Here is a 16,365-nt window from a genome sequence, read left to right as displayed (position 1 = left end):
CCAAAATCTAAAAAGCAGGGCTTGCACTTGCCAAAAAAGGCAAGTACTCATAAAATCATTTCAGAATCTACTAAACTTTTAGTATACTTTGTGGTGAAATATTGTCTTTACTCAAGGAATGGCAAAACTGATACTGGCTTCAAGATGAGAGGCATTCCACCTTAATTTCACCTTCACCTTACTCCTATGCTTAATTGCTGTGATGAATATAGGGCTGAAGTACCTGAGGTGAGGGCTAATACTCTTTCTCAGGTCTCACTTGGATGCTTTTCAGTACTGGATTCCCATTCTCTGGCCAGTTGTCCCCAGCCAGAAGAGCACTTTGTGCAGCACATGTAGCATCCTGTGGCATCCTGGAAGGACCTGGCTTGTGGCACATTTTATTGGAGAGGTGACACTGCTTTCTCAAGGTCACTTGTTTAGGTGAGAAGCTGCTTGTCCAGGCAGTACCAAAAGGAAGGGAATATATTCAAACAAAAAGCCTTCTAAATTATGTTGACTGATTAATAACGTGCTGGTGTAAGAATACCAACTGCTCACAGTGCCTTAGACACAGGGTAATCGATCATGCCCTGGTTCAAGGCAATCAATGTATAGACTAAGTAATGCATATCTAAAATGTACCAAGAAACATCACTCCATTGAATTTTTCTACTTTCGATTATCTTATTTCTCTGCATAAAGATGTTTACTAACTTACTGGAGGTTAGATTGCACTGTCTTTTCTCCTCAAAACTGACACAGGCTAACAACCATCTATTATAAAATTTACTATTCACAAGGGATGGTATAGAAACAGTAAGTACAACTGAGTAAAAAATAATCTTTAAAAATAAGCTTCATTTTCTGTTTTCTTTAGGAGGAGGGAAGAACTTTTTAATTTTATTTCATTTCAGGTATTTTTGGAGGACATCAACTCTTTCCATAAGACAGGTTGGATTTTTATAGTATTAGACTGAATGTGCAGGAAGGGAGTCAGCAGTGAAATAAATCTACCTAAATGAGGCCACAGTGTGGTTTCACATCTAAACTCTAAAAGCATTATGTGTGCTTTTTTGTCAAGTTGTGATATCTTCACTGCATATAAAATATTTTCCTGTCCATATCAAAGCACATCCAGAAACACCTGGATTTCTGTGACACTCACTCAGGGGAATGCCCTGCACAGTTTTGGTCTAGATCCTGATGTGGAATAAATTAGCCTGGCTTTGTCAGCTTCAGTAAAGGCTCAGTAAATCAACAGCTATTTACACCAGCTCAAGATATGACGTGTATTCTTTTCTCTCTCCTTTTTTCTATAGTCTCTTACTTGAAATCAGTAGAAATTACAACGTGGATAAACAATACAGACGCATGTTTAATAAAAACAATTGCATGTTTAGGATTGTGGGTATTGGGAGCAAAGTTGAGTGAAACAGTGCATACAAATTACTGAAGGATTTCTGGCATCTTCCAAGTCTCAGTCTCAAAGCATTTCAGTATTAGCCCTTGCACTTACCACGAGGAATAAATACTTACCACAAGCTAGGCTACAGCTACACTTTGAAGTCTTGATGTCTGACCTCCAAGAGCCTGTGAAAAGGGACAGATAACCAGATGAGGGCAGCAGAAAAAGAATGCATACATTTGTTTTGTTTGGAGTTTAGCTTTGAGTCAAAACCACATGAAATTAGAGGAGATTGGATATGCTGGAAAATGCAGGGATAGGGAGTTGTGTGGTACTCTGAGGATTTTAAACATTAGTAATTTTATGCCTTGCCACATTTTTTCTAATTTTCCCCTCTTAGAAAATAGCATGAGAAGAATCCGTGTTTGTAAAACTGAAGTTGTTCTTTACTGAAGAAACCAACTGCATCCATCTTTCTGGGGCTTTCCACATACCCTGACTTCTTGGCAGAGACACTCCAGACTTCTTTTCCTTAAAAGATTAATTCCTCCTTCATATTCCATATGAGGTGTTTCTACATGTCCCTTGTTTTTTTACCTTTTATCCCACCAACTTTGTAAGGGACAGAGATCTCCTTCCTTCACAAAATGAGTGAGTGGATAAAACTGCTTCTGCGGACCTAGTCCCATTACAGTTCAACTATGCAGAAGAGAAGCGTCTCAAGAGAAAAGCTGAGTCAAGGACAAGGAAAGAAAAATAAGTTTTCAAAGAGCAAAAAATGCAAGCAAGCAGGATTTCTACAAGCTAGAAGAAAGAGAAAGGAAAGATGAATAGGGTCAGCCAGTCTTTGGTTGAAGCAAAGAAGAAAGTTTTACATGAGAACTAGCCCAGTGGTCTGGAATAGGAAGGGGAGAAGGTGTTTTGGAGATAAGTGGGAAAAAGAGGATGAGGTCAATAACCATTATTCATGGGAGTCCTATAAAGGCAAAGAAATTATAGGTCAATATTAAAATTGGGGTTTAAGTAACAAAACTAGGAAGAATACATAGAGATACTTCAAGATGAGTTTTGAAATCCAAAGACAGTAAGTAAACTGTGGATAAACTGGCAATACCTTGAAGTACATTTACTCTATTCAAGAGTAAAACTGTGTGAAAGTTCTCATGTCACCCATCCCCTTAAGAGGGAGAGCTGGGAAGCTCAGGCCAGCTCAATGAGCCTTTGACTTGGAATGGAGCAGGAGCAGCTCAGGTTCCCTGCAGGCCTCTGTGTGTGTAGTTAGTTTGCACATTCCTTGTCTGCTCTGTGCCTTGCCCAACTCATTATTATTAGTTTATCTCTTTCAGGAGCAGTGCCTTCTTACAGAGCACAGACCAAGTAAGAAAAAAGTCAAGGCTTATCTGTGATCGAAAGCACACACATTTTTGCTAAGGCCCCTCTCTCCAGGCCCCTCAAATGCTATAATTCTGTCAGCAACCTAAGTCCCTGCCTATTGCAGATTGCACTTTAAATGAGTTTCAACAATACCTGATGTTCCTTTCATTTAGACTTTCTTTGCCTCCCCCATCAGAAGGGATACATTCAAACAAAGAAGGCAAAAGTGCAAAGATTAAACTGAACTTAAACCAGACACCTTCTGCACTCAGATGGCTGTGTCCTTTGTTCAGAAGTCACTTACAGCCCTCCCCCTACACTGAGCTGTATTTTTCATTCTCAGCAAATCACAGGACCAGATGCTCCTTTTGACATGTGGAGACAAGTCACAGATTTGGAGGCTTTCTCAATTTGTGTTAGCTAATGTAACAGTTATTAAAGCTACATTCTCAATATTGGAGAAACATGCTTCCCTGGCTTGATTTGATTTCTTGTCAAAGTAGCTTACAGAAAACACAAGTAGCTATTACCTGGCTTACTCTCTGTTCTGTTAAGTTTATTTTAAAAGTGGCATGAAATTAATTTTTCCGCTTTGGGGTTATTTCTTTTTTATTAGTTTTCAGTGTGAAATGGTTGAATCTGACTTCTTTCTCTAAAACTGAGAATCTGACAGTAGTGAATGTACAGCTGAGATGGAAAGTTGATGCACTGACACTTGCAGAGGCCAGTGTTTATGATCAGTACTGTAGTGCAGGTACAGTTTCTGCAGCACATTGTAGTCTCAGTCGTGCAGGAGGATCCCACAGTTCCCTGTGTGCTGTACAAACAAGAAGCAAGAATGGACAGTGGCGAGGTAACCTTTGGTAGTAAGGGACTTGTTTCAATTCCATGTTTGGCCAGTATGCAGCTCAGCTGTCACAGACTCAGTGCAGAGCTGATGAAGAGGTGCTGTTTGGCTGTTTTCAGTCAAGATACTCTCCTGAACATGACAGATCATGAACACCCAAATATGTGGGTCTGGGTGAAATTCGAATAAAACTCCCCGTGAGCATGTTCACTTCTGCTGAATCTGATTGTCATTGTGGCACAGAGCTTGTCATAAATAAATTTATTTTGATATTTGACTTGAGCATTATACTGTTATTTTGAGTAAAGTAAGAAAAGAGGATAATTTCATGTGGGTACCATAGCAGGGGTAAATTGTCAGTCATCTCTTCACATAGAGTGATGCTTAGCATTAGTACTAATAGTGTTCTTTCATTTTTCAGTGCAAAATGTATGCTCATTCATATTGTAGTCTGTATTATATGTCTTTTTTAAATATATATGTGTATATTTTGTACATCTGTAATATACTTTATCAGCTGGATGTAGGTAAACACACAAATCTGTGTTGTGCAGGTTGCTACATGGCACTAAGGGGTGTGAAAATGTGAGCCGCCTCCTCAGATTCTTTTAAATCTGTGTAGAACAAATAGGCTTTCATTTTTAAAGGCCAGGACCAGATGTGGTAACTGCGTGGCACTTAATTTTTCTTCCTTGGAACGATGAAGGGCTGAGATGACCTTGTATCTTCAAGGAGTCTACAGCAGTGATTTCAAACCTGACACTTAGATCAATCTCTAAATCATTCCCTTTAGCTGAGCTGACTCATTGCCTATTTGCCCACCATGAAAAAAGCAAAAAGCACCGTCCTTTTGACATCCCTCTTGTGTTTGAAAGCCACTCCTGTGTAAGGCCTGTCCTAAACAATATGCTATCCAGGCATAGAGCAGACAACCTTTCTAGTGTAGAAGCTACAGGTAATTTAATGAATGATTCCAGAAGCAGCAGGTTTAATTAACCTACATCTCCTCCACTCAGTAAGCCAGCCCATGGCAGCCCTGCCTACAGTATCTGCAGGTCTCCCCCATAAACCCAGTGCCCCATTTCCTCCCCCTCTCCCAAAGATGCTTACAATCTGCTGCCCTTCCCCCCCCCCCCATTTCCTAAATCTCTGTCTGTCCCCCTCCTCCATCCCTTGTTCCTAAAAGCACTCCCTACTGCAATGTCACACGTTTTTTGCTTTGCTCCCTGCAGTTCTGTGCCACTCCCACCCTTCCCTGCCCTCCCTCTGTTTACATTCTGGCTTTCTGCTCTGTAAACCCGGAGCTGGGATATTTGTGCTGACTGGCGAGCTGGGCTGATCAGGCAGTCCGCACAACATGCGACTGCCCAGCTAGCTGCTGCCAACTGAATAAAGAAAGCCTCCTTTCTCTGTGTCTTTTCCTCAGAGAAAGAAATAGTACAGACATTTTTCTCTCCTCTACCAACGCCCGAATTTCATTAAGCTCCTAGGAGAGGAAGATTTTTGAGACCTGTGTCCTGAAGGCATTGTCAGATGTGGCTGAAATTGGCTGGCACGTTCAAGATCATTAGGGTTAGGGCTGACAGACAGGCTGGTAGCATGATTTCATTATTCTTTTCCTTAGAAACCAGGCTAAAAGGAATGGGTTTGACAGTACACTGGTGGTGTGAGCAAATACTGGGTACTGGGTGTTGTGAGCAAATAAGTTATACCAACAAAAGTGCCTTTAATTTGATATTTGTTGTCTGCAGTAAGACTTTTGCCAGTATTTCTTACATCTCTTAAAGAATCATGTCCTTGCTACCAGTAAAAATGCATTCCTGGCCAAATTTTAATTAGCACATAAAATGCCTCCCCAGCAGTAACAGACCATGCTGCAAGGAACAAATAAGAGCAATGACTTCATTAGAAATTCTCTGACAGTAAGCTTAGTTGTGTTTGTTGTTTCCAGTCCAGTCCAGCACACAAAGTACCCAGTGTTCTTTGAAATTTCCTGTTTCCATAACACTCATCAGGAAATGCTGAGTATATGATATTTAGACTTCTGTACCAAGCACACTTGGTGACATTCATCTGCTCATTAGGGGCAACACACACACACTCAGCTGGGTGTGGGTGACAAAGGGCATAGGAAAGAGCAGTGAAGAACTGGCATTCATTGCAGAGTGGGGGGAAAGGGAATTGTGTGTGGTTAAAACTTTTACCTGCAGAAATACAGTGCTGTGTGAGAAACTGCATAGACAGACCAAGTGACTTGCTGAACAACTTTAATCCCTGGTCCAGCAACAATTTACTGTTTTCCCTTGGAAGTAGTTTTCAACTCATTATACCTCAGTTATCCTTTCATGAAGCATTCACAGTCTTTACCTCCTTCACATGGGTGTTGTGAAGTTTCACTAATTAATATGTGAAGATTCTTAAGTCAGAGAGTGCCATGTAACTGCAATATATTCCTTTTATTACTTCCACGTAAGCTATTTTGATCAGACTCTTCATCTGCACAGCCATCAGGAGATCTCATAGCAGACAACTGCAGAGGTAATTTTTTCTTTACTGAATTAAGCCCCTAGGAATTAATGATTGACTGCTAATAGGTTTATTCCATTAAATATGGGGAGAAGGAAGGTTTTGCCTGAAGTGTAACAGACAAAGAAGGCAAAAATCCAAAGAAAAGTGAGCTCTGTAGAATATAAGTGACCATCTTATGGTATGTGTTGGAACTAGATCTCAGGAATGGGAGAAGGTTTATAATATTTTATACGGTCTGAAGGTTTGCAGTGAAGTTTGGGCTGCACATTGCCTACTTTCAGTTCATGATTTAAGAAAGGAACCTCTGTAAGAACAAGCAATGAAATCTATCCTATTGCTAATAGAGAAGTTTTGCAAAGTAAATGTTTATAAACCTTTCATATGAAGTTAATGATGCTTATTAAAACGTTAAAAGCAGTCATTCACAACGACTCCCATTTTTAAGAGCAATTTTATTATCACATTCTGCTCTCTGAATTAATGGGCAGCTTAGTTACTTATTTGGTTTACAGTAAATGTTGTCCAGATTATACAATTTAACTCATTACATATTTGGAGTTTTTTGAAATTATAATAATTTATAAAGTCTGTAGTGTCTAAAATATCTGTGATAGTGTGAATTTAGCCCTTGAAATAATTCCTAATGCTGGTATCCTTTTCTTTACTCCTAGGATTCCAACTTTCCTTAGAGAATTATATTTGTATAGCTTTTTTTTTCATCTGAAATATATCTGCTTCTAGGTTTATCAAACTTGTTATTTTACGGCAAATCACAGAGAAGTATGGGACTGCAAACAGGGACATGCCATTCATAACTTCATGAATATGTGACCAGACACACTCTATGCTTACAGTTTCTACTTACTTTGAAAAATCTCTAATTTTATGCTCTGTGTAGTATAACTGTAATTCCACAGGAAGCACAGCTTTATTGATATCATTAGGCCCCACATATGGGCCTACATTTCAGCATATACTGTGTACAGTATAAGAAGAGACTCTTAAATCAGATATGTAAAAAGTGAACAGATTTTTTTTGGGAAAAAAGTACTAAAAAAATACTAGTAAACACTTCTGGCAGTGTTTCTTTGTCTTGAATTTTGCTTTTACTTGGGCTGGTTTTGAAAGGAAGAAGGGGATAGTTTTATTTCCAATTTGTACAATGCAATGTCAGTCCATCTTCCTTTAATTTGTACAATGCAGTGTCAGTCCTTCCTGCCTTTCCTCCCCCTTCCTCTCTACTATGTAGAAATATTTTTTGTACAAAACTGTCCACTTCTTACCTGTGCATATTTGTACTCTACTAATTGGGCAAAGAAATTCTGGCACTTTGACTATCTTTTAGTAAAGGGACATTGTAACACTTAGAAACATTTTAACATTCAGACCAAACTTTGAGTTATCAAGGGTATATTTCCAGGAGAAAAAGTATGAGGAGTTAAAATAATTTTCCTTTAAGTAGAAGTCCAGAAATTTCCATGGGGATTTTTTGCAAGTAGGAATGGGAATAGAAACTCTGTTCTTCGATCTTTAATGAAGTTTCTAGCTTGTTGTTAAAAAAGAGATTCCTTACAATTGCTGCATGACAAATTTTCCACCTTTTCTACCTTCCATGTTCAGTCAATGAGTATACTCCCTGTGGTTCAAGGTGGGGACAGGAGGACCACAGAGGACAAAATTGGTTTCAAAGAGAGAAAAAAATATGGTTGCAGTACAAAAACATGTCAAGGAATTCTAGGGCAGATGCATCAGCTGAAACTATTTTATTAGTAGTAGATAACTGGACTTGAAACTAGTAATGTTTTAAATTTTCTGTTGTGCTCTTACTGCAGTGCAAAAACAACAACAATCTACAATTTTCTGTTCTACACCATCTACACCTGACTTCTAGTTTACCTTTCTTTTAACGGTCTCTCAGCTACAGACAAGTGGTGTTGTATCACTAAAATAAGAATTGAAGAGTAATTTTCTTCATCAGTTGCTCCTTCACATCACACAAGTCAATAGTCTAAATATATATCATTATATAGGTATTGAGCAATTTGCTATTTCATATTTATTTACACTGTGAATTTCTATAGGACCAGAGAGAACCAGACAAGAAAATTGAAAGACACTCTTGCAATTACTAGTTTGTGAGGGATGTGGCTTCAAGACCAGAGGGTATTCATTTTAGACTACTTAAGGAAATGAACCAAAATAACCTCCAAGTAATCTGGCGAGCTTATGGGAGACTGGGAAAGAATAAACATGGAATCTTCCTTTCAAAAATAAAAAAATGGAAAAATGAAGATATGAATGATATAGACTGATCAAGCTCCACAAATATTCTAGAAGTATCTATTTAGAAGGAATTATTTTCTTCCTGGAAGACAATAGTACTATTAAAATATAGGTGGATATATCCATGGGAATTAAGTCGCATCAAAGCAATGCAATTCCCTTCTTTATCAGATTGTGAGAAGTGATTCAGAGGAAAATGGTAGATAGGATATATCATTCATAAAGAATCTGGTATTGTCTAACATTACTTTCTCTAGGGGTATTGGAAAAGGGCAGTCCTGATGTGATCACTGTAATGGGAATGCCAGCTTGTTAAAAGATTCTCTCTAAAACTAGGAAATTTCAAGTGGATATCTACAGGGACCAGTTCTACACTCAGGTCTTATATTATTTCCACTGGTATCTTGTACAATGAAATATAGAATACAGTTACATCACTTGGGGGTGACACCAAAAGGGTTTGGCTGCGAGCACGTTAAGAGACAAAACTGTAATTCAAAGACATCTTGATAAATTGAGGTAATGGTTTGGTGTCAACAAGAGTAAAATCAATAGGTGCAGTCAGAAACAGAGCAGTTAGAAAGTTCAGAACATTCTAGTCAAGTTATAAGCAGGGAATGGGATGGTGTTAAAAAAAAAAAAAAAAAAAAGATTTTGTTTTGGGTTGTACTAACAGAAATGTCACATTAGAAATAAGAGGTATCTGTATCACTGTGATAAGCATGGCTGAGGCTTTAGCTGGTAAATAATTTTGGACGCCACACTCTACAGAAGATGTCTACATGTAGAAAAATGATAAGATGTCTATAAGGCAGAGCATATGAGCAAGTTTGAATAAACACTGCTTAATTACCCCAGAAAGTAAAAGATTTACAGGAAATATGGAACTTTCAAGTACAACCCAGATATTTTTAATTGGTGAATATTTACGCTCGGTGGCCTACAATGATGTCAAAAATAAATATGCTTAGCTTCTGAATTCCGTGTGTTCAGAAATTGCAGTGGTTTACACAGAAGCATTCTAGTAAACTCCTTAAGCAATTTTAACACTTTAAATATGTTAAGGATTATTTAAGTGTTCTTGATTCTTCCTTCATGAAGGGAGTTTGACTAAGTGATCTCTTGAAATCCCTTCTGTCCTGTGTTTCTGTGATTTCAATTTATATGGAACTCTAAAAAGATCTGGATCATTCTATTAAATTTTTATACATCAAACAAAAATGTTAGAGAGGTGAATAACTCTATGATCTAGGATACAAATATTTTTAAAAGCTCTCTTGCCATAATTATGTAGTCTAAGAAATACCACTTCAAGATACATTATCTAGTTGAACTAAAATTTAAAAAGAACCAAAGAAAGTATTGAAAACCTACTCATATTTCTTAAAGTCCAGGTTCTAAGAATTGTATTTCAGTTGGATGCTGGGAAATAAGTTATTTCTTTCTCTTAATCAACATCCCTGGCAGTTATCAGTTCTCTGAGTTGTGTGCTGTAGGTTTGCTAGATGATATCTGCTCTGAATAAGATGGTAGGACAATGGTGAACCCAGCTTCACATCCCTCAGGAAAAGAAAATTCTACTTTCTCGTTATGCCTTTTACACTCCAGCATGAAAGTTTCTTGAGTTCTTACAGGAGACTGACTTCACCTGGGTTTCCTTTAGTTTAGTTTTTGAGGGTTTCCTTTAGTCAGAAGACTCAGGCCAACTGCCTTCTTCATAAGTACTGACACTGGAGTTGTTCCTGTTTGTACAAAACAGTGGTGGTTTTGAATGTATTCTTAAGATTGTGGATGCAGATGGGAAATCACATGCACAGGCTGCATGTATCTAGTTTGGGAGAGCTCTTGGCAACTACACACAAGAATGAACCTGCCCATTGGCCATCCATCTTTTCAAAGTTACAGACAAGACTGTAGTGTTTGGTACTTGCACCCAAACTTTTTGCTGGTAGAAATCAGCATGAATTTTGCATGAGGAAAGTTAATTTATACTTAATTAGGTCCAGGATCATTAAGAAAATGTTATTTGCCCTTACAGATGTATAAATCACAGGAAGAAAAACTGAACTTGAATCTTTAAAACCACTCAGTGAAACAGTTAAATCTGTATGTAGTTCTAGACTTCAGTTTAGGAATGATTGGGATATTAAAACATGCTAAAAAGCAGCCACTATTGGGCTTTTTCAAGTCTGTATGCTTATTAAAACCAGAAAGCATGTGAAACAATGATATAGTCCCTTAACTAACAGTTTATCTAGCATGAAGGAAAATACCATTATATCAGTCTTGATGAAACCTAATTGCAATTTGACTGTGATCACATTAACTGCTTTGTGCTCCTAGAATTGCACATTAAAGGTGAATACCTGAGTGCATTAATAAGCTTAATATCAGAGTCTTGTTGAGAAGAAATATTTTGTGAGTTGTGTTGATCAAACATAATTTTGATCACTTATACTTGGTATTAGACCTGATTAAGTTCTACAGAAGTCATCCTCCCGACAACAACCTTTTTTTCTGCTCACACTCACAAAAAAAGAAATCCCTGGATCCCAACTGTGCCTGTAATGAAGGTGAATTGTGTTTAATGAGTTAAAGAGTGCCATTTTGTGCTTAACAGTTTACATATTGCAAATTACCCTGTAAATACCCTGTTCCTAGATCAAATTAATTGTATCACAAGTTGTACTGAGACACAGAGAATTTTCTTACATGCTTTAGCTCCCAGAGTCTGGAAGCTTGACATGGTTTTCTTTAAATCCTATGCAAAATCTTTATCTTAGCCCCATATGAGTACTTGTACACAGACATGCAATTCATGATAGATGTGAATGTTGTAACTTGATATTTAAAACAATAAGTTATGACCTTTATTGGGCTTTGACTTGCTTGTCTTTGTTAATAAACTAGTGTACTCAAAGTTCAACTTTGCATTTTATGCAAATAGCTCATTAAATTTAAGCCGCACAAATTAAGATCAACTGTAATTACTATTGGCTTACATGGAGGTGGAGGACCTTATAGCTCTCTACAACTACCTGAAAGGAGGTTGTAGCCAGGTGAGGGTCAGCCTCTTCCCCCAGGTAAAAAGTGGCAAGACAAGAGGAAATGGCCTTGCGTTGCACCAGGGGAGGATTTGATTGGCTATTAGGAAAAGTTTCTATATGGAAAGGTTTACCAAGCATTGAAACAGGCTGCTTGGGGACGCCACTGAGGCACTGTCCCTAGAAGTATTTTTCAAATACTTAAAAATGTAGATGTCACACTTAGAGACATGGGTTAGTGGTGGACTTGGAAATGTTGGGTTGATGGTTGGACTCAGTCATCTTAAAGGTCTTTTTCAATCTAAAATCTTCTATGACTTGATGGTTTTATCCTTGATAGCAGAGGTTATTTCCTCTTTTCCCTGTTACCCAAAAGACATTTTCCTGAAAGCCTTTACTGTCTGTCTGAGATGAACCAAGACTAAAGGCAGAGATGAAAACATAGTTGTGGTACTTAAATGATCTTTCAGGGAAAGCTCCAGGCCACTGATTTTGGATCAATTTAAAACCACATAAGTCACTGATGACTAAAGCCAGTCTTCATGTTCAGTGATAGGGAGGTGAGCCAGGTTCATAAAGGACATGAAAATATTTCATTTGGAAAATATCCCCAGAAACCTCTGCAATCTCCTACCTTACCAGCAATTTTTGTGTTCAGCTGGTGCTCTGATTTTCACTGTGATGCTTCTGGAAGAGACCCATTTATCGAGGGCTCTGTCAAACACAAACATCAGACTTGTTACTTAGATCTGGCTATTAAGGGAGCAGAGCTCTCAGTGCTGCCTGGACACTTGTCAGCAGCCTTAGTGCCTACTGCTGTGTTTATAGGTTCTGTCATATGACTTAAGGCCCTGTGCCTTTCTCCAAATGTGTTCTGCTTTCCTCAGAGGATCTGGAGTGTGGCCCATTGTTTAAGGGGGTATGGACAGTGTCAGCAATGCATCGAGGCCTGAGAGTTTATTACTGCTGGCTGATGCAAATGTTCTTTATGAACAAATCTGGCTCCTTCTTAAAAGGAAAACAGTCTTTCATGCTGCATCCTGTGCTCACTGTGTGTGGCTTCCCAGTTTCATAAAATGGGTCTCCTTTCCTGCTCTGAAGCTGAGCCTCAGCCTCTGGTCCTCACCCTAGGTGATAATGAAGCATTGTTTCATTATTGCCCTTGTCACACAAGCAGGGAAGTGGAGATGCAGGGCTAGGGGAGGCCACAAGGCTATTGATCTTCTTTGAAACATGAAAATCCACGTACTCAGGTTGGTGTTAACTCACCTGAGATATGGCAGACCGGAAAGCTTTTATTTCCTTGTGACCCTTCCTCTGCCCAGTAGTAGCAGGTAATGGAAAATCAGATGCATCCTCACTGCCAAGTAATAAATTTCTGCTCCTAAACAATCCAGACTATCTCCAGGACCAAACAAAACGTTCACCTCTAAACTCTTCTGTGTCTGAACTGCAAGATCTTTTGACTGCATCCAGAGCTCTCTGAAACACCAATAGCTGATTTGTTCTTTTTCTCTCCTTCCCAAGACTTTAAGTGTCTTCTATGGACTTTATGAAAGAGAAAAAATCATAATCAAAAGTAAGGGCTGTATTTCTAATCATAAAACTTGACTATTTTATGGGATCATGCTAAAACATGGGAGGGCTAGATGGCCTTTGGAGATTTTTGTTTTGGCTGTTGAGATTTGCTTGGTTGGTTTTTTTTTGGTTTGTTTCTTTGCTTTTGGGGGAGACAGGAGAGCTGGTTGTTTATTTTTTAAAAGCAGCAATTGCTACTGCTAATCAATTTACACACAAAACCACAATGGCAATTGGAGAAATTCAACTTTCATTTTAACTGATATGAAAACTAGTTTTAGTGCATATTAATGATTTAGTAATCCATGTTCTTCCACTCTTTGTCCCATTTAGAGTTTTAATATTTTCTATCTTCACTGGTTGCATAGGAATTTATATTATACTTATGTTTTCCTTGTTTTGTGTTATTATGTTCTGCAACTGTGGATTGCTGCCTCATTGCACCTTACATTTATGGTTTTTAAAATGTATACGTCTCCACCACTATCTTCGATTATTATCCCTGAGATAGAGAAAGCAAATGGAAATAATCAGTGAGTTTCCCATTTGTCTATCTTCTCATCTTGCTTCTGTGTAACTGTGGTCTTAGCAAGGCTACTGTCCCATCTTCCCTGGTGTGCTGTGCCCTCTAAGTTTAACTTTTGGATTAGCTGTGCCTCAAAAGGAAATATGAATTCTTCTACATGGAACCTGCTTTTAAAAATGACAACAAAAACAAAACCAAAAACAACAGTTCCCGTACATTTAACATAATAAAAATGGCCTACTCTTGTAGATGTTAGTTTAAAATTCTGTACAGTTTCTTGTAGTTATTACAACTTTGTTCAGAGGGGAGATGCATTGTGCTTCTGCCTCTGAAGTGATTCAGTAGCATATAAAAATCTGCAATTTCTCAGGTTTCATATTTCAATGTTGAGAGGAGGAGGGAACATTTCTAAGCTTGCAATGCAAAAGACCTTGTGAACATACTATTTAACAGCTACTGGAGTTTTCTCAGATGAATAGAAATTAATACTTTTTTAAAAACACATTAAACAAATGCTGAATAGAAAAATTGGTCAGGTTCTGTACTAAGAAGATAGTCTTAACTATTCACTCCGTTGTCCTTTTCATTGCTCCCCTGGTTTTAAATGCACACATTGGTTCCTTCTGTCTTGCTCTTTTATGGCTTGTCTGTACAGATAGTGACTCTTTGTACAGACAACAGTACTGAACCCTGTCTCAGAAGGCACGAATGAAGATTTTCTTGCACTGCTTATATGATTGGTATGGGCAGAGTGAAGTGATAAAACTTGCTGTGAGAACCAAAAAACTATGGAATTTTCAGGTTGCGTGTTGGCACAAGACTGTGGAAGAAAGGCTTCTGAAAATGCTCCTGATTTACAAGGAGGCTGTGGGACTTAAGTGAAATAGTATGTAGGTTGGAAGCTTCTGAGGGGACAGAACAAATTGTACAGAGCAGTTTCAAGAAAAAAAACTAGGGATTTCTCCAGGTTAAAAATGAAGAAGTGTAATTGATACCTATGTCTTGAGAAAAGTAAGGCTAGTAGGAGTGGACAACAGCTTAAGGGTCTATATCTATATGAAGGAAAGGTTGTTGATCTTCATAATCACAGCCTCAAAACATTAGTAAATTATAGCACAAAACTGGCAGAGGATGCTCAAACTGCCTTCAAGTGTAAGAATTGTTAAGAGTTTGTGGTTGTGATAGCACTGGGCTCTGGTAGAGTTTCTGGCATGCACCTATTTGTGATGGCTGTGATTTGCTCTGAAACATCTTTGCTGGCCACTACCATGCTGTAATTCCACTGAATCCATGATGGAGAAAAACTGACATTATTCCCGACTGCAAATTCCTTCTCAGTCACTGGCAGGTACTGACTGACCAGTGAAGCAATGTTCCTGACCACACCAACTTTCAGCTAAAACCAATGAATGAAAATATCATTCTGTAAAGAGATGCAGAGGATGGTGTGTCACTTTCTTATGTTGGTTGGAGTGCTACTATCAATAGGCAAAGGTCTAGGTTATCGTTTAGAAATCTGGTGGCAGCAACACATGTTTAAATTAAGAAAAGCAGTAAGTCTCCTATTCTGACACGAGAAGGGAATTTTAAAAAGCAACAGCCCTGCATATATAATACATCTGTGGGAACAGACTTTTGTCTCTACTGCAGCCATTCATCCCTAGCTGTGTTTCTTGAAGCCTTTCGCCTTTATGCAAAAGCACAGCATGTGAGGGAAATCTTTCATTTCCAAGACTTCAGATTTGCAGTTGATTAAGCACTGATCAAAATCATGTTGATCATGACTTGATGGTCCCAGGCACTGATTGAGGGCATCACTGGATCTGGAGCTCACAGTGAGATGCAAGGGGCAGAGCCCTGCCCCAGAAGGAGAGTCTAGATCCTGGAGAAAATGAAATGGAGTTGTTCTGTGCAACGGGACAGTGTAGACTTCTGTGCCCAAAGCAGGGAGAAAGTCTGAGGACTCATTCAGCCTTCTTGCCACCCCTCTCTGGACTCACTGCTCAAAAGGGGCAGAAATAAGAAAATCAGCAGAAATCTCAGAGGAAAGAGTGCACCTATGTGCAGTGCCATGAAAAAAGGAGTTTGTTGCTTACTCCTCCAATCCTGAGAGCCCATGCTACCCTGGCAGGAGGCTGACACGTGCCCACGGGGGTGTATGCTTGTAGATTTACTGGCTGTACTTTACTCTCACCTTGAGAACACCAGTCACACTTGCTGAGTAAGCCTGAGAGATTTTGTTTCAGGGCTTAATTAAAGTAAATGTAAGAATTACAAGAGAGAAGGAAAAATATGTGTTCACAAAAAGAAACATTGAAGATGCACTATGTCCCCCTTCCACTAATGGATTTGAATCCTTAATGAAAACAATATCACTCAAGGGAAGATGAATCAGGAGTGTGGAGGGCATGCAGCCCAGCACAAAAGGGTCAGCTGGCCCCTGCAACATCCCCTTGTTGCCACAGAAAGGGCAACTGTGGGAAGAGCAATTGTGAGAGCAAAATAAGGGTAAATAGTGGACGTCTCTGTCAAATGCTACCAGAGACCTGTCATCAGGGTGAGGGGCAGCATGTAAGAAACAACTCAGAGTAAAATGGTTTAGAACAGTGTAGCCAGACATACTGTGAGTTTGTGTGAGTGAACTTGATATCTGGAGGTGAAATGAGCTATCGGTGACTGACTTTTTAAAGTGGTCTGAATCCAAAATGAGGGAATCAACAAAACCCGGAATACTGTGAAATTTGAGATCCAGACCAAATCCTTTTGATGTGTCATCTCATTTTTCAGCTCCAGTTGT

The 16,365-nt window shown here is 38.8% G+C and overlaps 1 protein-coding gene and 1 long non-coding RNA gene across 2 annotated transcripts in view; both read left to right on the top strand.

Annotated features, from left to right (window-relative positions):
* ZMIZ1 (zinc finger MIZ-type containing 1) overlaps window positions 1-16,365 on the top strand; it is a 717,720-nt gene that overhangs the window by 236,134 nt on the left and 465,221 nt on the right. The window lies entirely within an intron of this gene.
* Window positions 1-16,365, top strand: part of LOC137477944 (uncharacterized) — a 295,868-nt gene that overhangs the window by 220,214 nt on the left and 59,289 nt on the right. The gene's annotated exons all lie outside the window — the stretch shown is intronic.

This window comes from Anomalospiza imberbis, chromosome 8 (genome assembly GCF_031753505.1).
Source record: "Anomalospiza imberbis isolate Cuckoo-Finch-1a 21T00152 chromosome 8, ASM3175350v1, whole genome shotgun sequence".
Classification (NCBI taxonomy): Eukaryota; Metazoa; Chordata; class Aves; order Passeriformes; family Viduidae; genus Anomalospiza; species Anomalospiza imberbis.
This window is presented reverse-complemented; position numbering and strand designations above follow the sequence as displayed.